Consider the following 7,500-nt stretch of genomic DNA (forward strand, 5'->3'; position numbering starts at 1 on the left):
GTAAATTTAAGTGTTTCATTTTAATGATGGCGCGTAAAATTCTCTCTCCCTCCTACGCGTGAACGAGCACACACATCTTCATTGCTGCGACTTGCTAGTTGAGGTTTCTGCTCTTCACTCCGTTGTCAGTTTAGCCTGCATTTCACTGATCCCAGTAGCATTTATTTGATTTTTGTCCTTCAAGGCAGCTGTCAATGTTCACGTGAGGCTGCGTTTTTATTTTATGGCGGTTTGATCGCGGGGGAGGCACTAGTAATATCTGCACTTTTCGGTTTGGTTATTTGTTTTAAGTGTATTAGTCTGTAAAGAAATATTGGGAAAGAAAGCTTGGGGCCTTGGGTCTGAACCTGTGCAACTGGGTCCTGGACTTCCTGACGGGCTACCCTCAAGTGGTGAAGGTAGGAAACAACACCTCCACTTCGCTGATCCTGAAGAGAGGCCCCACAAGGGTGCGTGCTCAGCCGCCTACTGTATTCCTTGTTCACCCAAGACTGCGTGGCCACGCATGCCTCTAACTCAATCATCAAGTTTGCAGACGACACAACAGTAGTAGGCCTGATTACCAACAATGGTGAGACAGCCTACAGGGAGGAGGTGAGGGCTCTGGGAATGTGGTGCCAGGAAAATAACCCTCACCGAAAGTCAACTAAACAAAATGAGCTGAGGAAGCACCCTCCCCCTCCCTATGCACATTGCCAGGACCGCAGTGGAGAAGGTGGAATGCTTCAAATTCCTCGGCGTACACATCACAGACAAACTGAAATGGTCCACCCACACAGGCATTGTGGTGAGGAAGGCGCAACAGTGCCTCTTCAATCTCAGGAGGCTGAGGAAATTTGGCTTGGTACCTGAATCCCTCACAAACGTTACAGATGCATAATTGAGAGCAACCTGTCAGGCTGTATCACCGCCTGGTATGGCAACTACATCGCCAGCAACCACAGGGCTCCCCAGAGGGTGGTGCGTCTACCCAACGCATCACTGGGGTCAACCTACCTGCCCTCCAGGACACCTAGACCACCCAAGCCACTGCCTGTTCACACCGCTATCATCTAGAAGCCGAGGTCAGTACAGGTGCATCAAAGCTGGGACCGAGAGACTGAAAAGCAGCTTCTGTCTCAAGGCCATCAGACTGTTAAATAGCCATCACTAGCACCTTAGAGGCTGCTGCCCTATATTCAGACTTGAAATCACTGGCCACTTTAATACTTGGAACAATAGTCACTTTAATAAATGTTTACATATTTTGCCCTACTCATCTCATATACCGTATTCTATTCTAGCGTATTAGTCTATGCTGTTCTGACATTGCTCATCCAAATATTTATATATTCTTAATTCCATTCCTAAATTTGTGTGTATTGTTGTGAAATTGATAGATATTACTTGTTAGATATTACTGCACTGTTGGAGCTTGACCCACAATAACATCTGCTAAACATGTGTATGTGACCAATACAATTTGATTTGACTACTTTTAACCATTTACATAGACATTTTAACAAAAACACATTATCTGGAATAACTGTGCAGATGCAAAGTGTGGTAACAGAACTTCGGTAATAATCTCCCTCAGTTTTTTGTCCACTTTAAAAATACCTCTTAAATATCTGCTCCGAATTAAGAAAATAATGGGGTGTCAACTATGACATGACACGTTGACTTTGAAAAATATATATTTTGGTTATTGAACTACAGTATGTGAAGTGGAGTAACATAATAAGGTAACAGAATTTCATCAGGTCCCTGATATGGATACTGTCCTTCTATTCATGGTGATGTATCCTAAATGGGTACTCAAATGGTATAAATATACAATAGCCTACTTAGCATATTTGGGTATTGTTCTACACACTGGCTTATTTTTAGTGAGCTCTGGTGTCACATTTTTTTCCCAATCCCTAGTAAACACAGCTGATTTAAATTAATTGCATTCTAAACTGAAGATCATGATTAGTTGATTATTGGAGTGTGTGTGTGTGTGTGTGTGTGTGTGTGTGTGTGTGTGTGTGTGTGTGTGTGTGTGTGTGTGTGTGTGTGTGTGTGTGTGTGTGTGTGTGTGTGTGTGTGTGTGTGTGGTGTGTGTGTGAGAGAGCTGGGGCAAAAGTGTGGCACCAATCAGGCCCCTCTGAGGACTGGAGTTACCCATCCCTGATGGAGTGTCTGCAGATGGAAGGAAGAATTGCAAAGGAATAAAGGGTTGTTACTGTGGAGGAGAACATGACATCATTGGAATGCCCAAATAGGGTGAAAGAGATGGAGGTGGACGAGATTCAGGGCAGTTCAGTCTGTCTCTTATGCAGAGGCAGTAAGGAGAGCAGGAGGCCCCATGGTATTGAACAACAGGGGAGCTATACAGCAACATGCACCAAGGCATGCGTGTCACCAGCTGGATCCAGAAATGCTTCAAGTGAAGAACGGCACTGTGCAAGTAGGCCACACACGCTCACAGAACGGCACTGTGCAAGTAGGCCACACACGCTCACAGAACGGGACTGTGAGTGCTGAAGCGCGTAAAAATAGTCTGTCCTCTGCAACACTCACTACCAAGTTCCAAACTGCCTCTGGAAGGAACGTCAGCACAATTACTGTTCATCGGGATCGTCATGAAATGGGTTTCCGTGGCCGAGCAGCCGCACAGAAGCCTAAGATCACCGTGCGCAATGCCATACGCAGGCAGGAGTGGTGTAAAGCTCGCTGCCATTGGACTCTGGAGCAGTGGAAATGCCTTCTCTGGAGTGATGAATCATGCTTCACCATCTGGCAGTCCGACGGATGAATCTCAATCGCTGGTTGAAAACTGTTTTCTGCCCCTCCCAAAAGATAGAATTTGTCGATAATTGGCCCTCTTTCTGGGACTCACCCACAAACAGGACCAAGCCTGACCTGCTGAGGAGTGACGGACTCCATCCAAGCTGGAGGGGTGCTCTCATCTTATCTACCAACATAGACAGGGCTCTAACTCCTCTAGCTCCACAATGAAATAGGGTGCAGGCCAGGCAGCAGGCTGTTAGCCAGCCTGCCAGCATAGTGGAGTCTGCCACTAGCACAGTCAGTGTAGTCAGCTCAGCTATCACCATTGAGACCGTGTCTGTGCCTCGACCTAGGTTGGGCAAAACTAAACATGGCGGTGTTCGCCTTAGCAATCTCACGAGGATAAAGACCTCCTCCTTTCCTGTCATTATTGAAAGAGATCATGATACCTCACATCTCAAAATAGGGCTACTTAATGTTAGATCCCTTACTTCAAAGGCAAGTAGAGTCAATGAACTAATCACTGATCATAATCTTGATGTGATTGGCCTGACTGAAACATGGCTTAAGCCTGATGAATTTACTGTGTTAAATGAGGCCTCACCTCCTGGCTACACAGGTGACCATATCCCCTGTGTATCCCGCAAAGGTGGAGGTGTTGCTAACATTTCCGATAGCAAATGTCAATTTACAACAAAAAAAATGACGTTTTCGTCTTTTGAGCTTCTAGTCATGAAATCTATGCAGCCTACTCAATCTTTTTTTATAGCTACTGGTTACAGGCCTCTTGGGCCATATGCAGCATTCCTCATTGAGTTCCCTGAGTCCTATCGGACCTTGCAGTCATAGCAGATAATATTCTAATCTTTGGTGACTTTAATATTCACATGGAAAATCCACAGACCCACTCCAAAATGATGGCTTTCAGAGCCATCATCGACTCAGTGGGTTTTGTCCAACATGTCTCAGGACCCACTCACTGTCACAGTCATACTCTGGACCTAGTTTTGTCCCATGGAATAAATGTTGTGGATCTTAATGTTTTTCCTCATAATCCTGGACTATCGGACCACCATTTTATTATGTTTGTAATTGCAACAAATAATCTGCTCAGACCCCAACCAAGGAACATCAAAAGTCGTGCTATAAATTCACAGACAACACAAAGATTCCTTGATGTCCTTCCAGACTCCCTCTGTCTACCCAAGGACGCCAGTGGACAAAAATCAGTTAACCACCTAACTGAGGAACTCAATTTAACCTTGCGCAATACTCTAGATGCGGTAGTACCCCTAAAAACGAAAAACATTTCTCATAAGAAACTAGCTCCCTGGTACACAGAAAATACCCGAGCTCTGAAGCAAGCTTCCAGAAAATTGGAACGGAAATGGCACCACACCAAACTGGAAGTCTTCCGACTAGCTTGGAAAGACAGTACCGTGCAGTACCGAAGAGCCCTCACTGCTGCTCGATCATCCTATTTTCCCAACTTAATTGAGGAAAATAAGAACAATCCGAAATTCCTTTTTGATACTGTCGCAAAGCTAACTAAAAAGCAGCATTCCGCAAGAGAGGATGGCTTTCACTTTCGAAGTAATAAATTCATGAACTTCTTTGAGGAAAAGATCATGATTATTAGAAAGCAAATTACGGACTCCTCTTTAAATCTGCGTATTCCTTCAAAGCTCAGTTGTCCTGAGTCTGCACAACTCTGCCAGGACCTAGGGTCAAGAGAGACGCTCAAGTGTTTTAGTACTATATCTCTTGACACAATGATGAAAATAATCATGGCCTCTAAACCTTCAAGCTGCATACTGGACCCTATTCCAACTAAACTACTGAAAGAGCTGCTTCCTGTGCTTGGCCCTCCTATGTTGAACATAATAAACGGCTCTCTATCCACCGGATGTGTACCAAACTCACTAAAAGTGGCAGTAATAAAGCCTCTCTTGAAAAAGCCAAACCTTGACCCAGAAAATATTTAAAAAACTATCGGCCTATATCGAATCTACTATTCCTCTCAAAACTTTTAGAAAAGGCTGTTGCGCAGCAACTCACTGCCTTCCTGAAGACAAACAATGTATACGAAATGCTTCAGTCTGGTTTTAGACCCCATCATAGCACTGAGACTGCACTTGTGAAGGTGGTAAATAACATTTTAATGGCATCAGACCGAGGCTCTGCATCTGTCCTTGTGCTCCTAGACCTTAGTGCTGCTTTTGATACCATCGATCACCACATTCTTTTGGAGAGATTGGAAACCCAAATTGGTTTACACGGACAAGTTCTGGCCTGGTTTAGATCTTATCTGTCGGAAAGATATCAGTTTGTCTCTGTGAATGGTTTGTCCTCTGACAAATCAACTGTAAATTTCGGTGTTCCTCAAGGTTCCGTTTTAGGACCACTATTGTTTTCACTATATATTTTACCTCTTGGGGATGTCATTCGAAAACATAATGTTAACTTTCACTGCTATGCGGATGACACACAGCTGTACATTTCAATGAAACCTGGTGAAGCCCCAAAATTGCCCTCACTAGAAGCATGTGTTTCAGACATAAGGAAGTGGATGGACAAAACAGAGATGCTTGTTAGAGGTCCCAAGAAACAAAGAGATCTTCTGTTGAATCTGACAATTAATCTTAATGGTTGTACAGTCGTCTCAAATAAAACTGTAAAGGACCTCAGCGTTACTCTGGACCCTGATCTCTCTTTTATAGAACATATCAAGACTGTTTCAAGGACAGCTTTTTTCCATCTACGTAACATTGTAAAAATCAGAAACTTTCTATCCAAAAATGATGCAGAAAAATTAATTTATGCCACTGTCACTTCTAGGTTAGACTACTGCAATGCTCTACTTCCCGTCTACCCGGATAAAGCACTAAATAAACTTCAGTTAGTGCTAAATACGGCTGCTAGAATCCTGACTAGAACCAAAAAATTTGATCAGGGCTTTCTCCTATAGAGCTCCAGTTTTATGGAATGGTCTGCCTACCCATGTGAGAGACGCAAACTCGGTCTCAACCTTTAAGTGTTTACTGAAGACTCATCTCTTCAGTGGGTCATATGATTGAGTGTAGTCTGCCCCAGGAGTGTGTAGGTGAATGGAAAGGCTCTGGAGCAACGAATCGCCCTTGCTGTCTCTGCCTGGCCGGTTCCCCTCTTTCCACTGGAATTCTCTGCCTCTAACCGTATTACAGGGGCTGAGTCACTGGCTTTCTAGGGCTCTTTCATACCGTCCCTAGGAGGGGTGCGTCACTTGAGTGGTTGAGTCACTGATGTGATCTTCCTGTCTGGGTTGGCGCCCCCCCCTTGGGTTGTGCCGTGGCGGAGATCTTTGTGAGCTATACTCGGCCTTGTCTCAGGATAGTACGTTGGTGGTTGAAGATATCCCTCTAGTGGTGTGGGGGCTGTGCTTTGGCAAAGTGGGTGGGGTTATATCCTTCCTGTTTGGCCCTGTCTGGGGGTGTCATCGGATGGGGCCACAGTGTCTCCTGACCGCTCCTGTCTCAGTCTCCAGTATTTATGCTGCAGTAGTTTGTGTCGGGGGGCTAGGGTCAGTTTGTTATATCTGGAGTACTTCTCCTGTCCTATCCGGTGTCCTGTGTGAATTTAAGTATGCTCTCTCTAATTCTCTCTTTCTCTCTTTCTTTCTCTCTCTCTCTCGGAGGACCTGAGACCTAGGACCATGCCTCAGGACTACCTGACATGATGACTCCTTGCTGTCCCCAGTCCACCTGGCCGTGCTGCTGATCCAGTTTCAACTGTTCTGCCTGTGATTATTATTATTTGACCATGCTGGTCATTTATGAATATTTGAACATCTTGACCATGTTCTGTTATAATCTCCACCCGGCACAGCCAGAAGAGGACTTGCCACCCCACATAGCCTGGTTCCTCTCTAGGTTTCTTCCTAGGTTTTGGCCTTTCTAGGGAGTTTTTCCTAGCCACCGTGCTTCTACAACTGCATTGCTTGCTGTTTGGGGTTTTAAGCTGGGTTTCTGTACAGCACTTTGAGATATCAGCTGATGTAAGAAGGGCTATATAAATACATTTGATTTGATTTTGATTTGATCTGGGTTTGGCGGATTCCAGGAGAATGCTACCTACCCCCAATGCATAGCGCCATCTGTAAGGTTTGTTGTTTTTTAGGGTTAGGCCCTATAGTTCCAGTGAAGGGAAATCTTAACTCTACAGCATACAATATCATTCTAAATAATTCTGTGCTTCCAACTTTGTGTCAACAGTTTGGGGAAGGCCCTTACCTGTTTCAGCATAACAATGCCACCATGCACAAAGCGTTTTGGTTTGTCAATTGCTGTGGAAGAACTTGACTGGCCTGCACAGAGCCCTGAACTGAACCCCATCAAACACCTTTGGGATGAATTGGAACGCCGACTGCGAGCCAGATGTAATCGGCCAACATCAGTACCTAACCTCACTAATGCTCTTGTGGCTGAATGGAAGCAAGTCCCTGCAGCAATGTTCCAATGTTCCAAGAGTAAAGGCGGCTATAGCAGCAAAGGGGGACTAACTCCATATGAATGACCATGATTTTGGAATGAGATGTTAAACAAGCAGGTGTCCACACACTTTTGGTAATTTAGTGTATTTTAATCCAGGCATGTTCCTAGACGATAAGATTGTGTGATGATGCGAAGGACTGAGGAACATTCCATCGGTCTCTTCCAAATATGCTAATGTATATGAATTTGCAAGAGCCAAGTGGCAGGAAATGACCCC

Source organism: Oncorhynchus masou, chromosome 30 (assembly GCF_036934945.1).
Source record: "Oncorhynchus masou masou isolate Uvic2021 chromosome 30, UVic_Omas_1.1, whole genome shotgun sequence".
NCBI classification, from domain to species: Eukaryota; Metazoa; Chordata; class Actinopteri; order Salmoniformes; family Salmonidae; genus Oncorhynchus; species Oncorhynchus masou.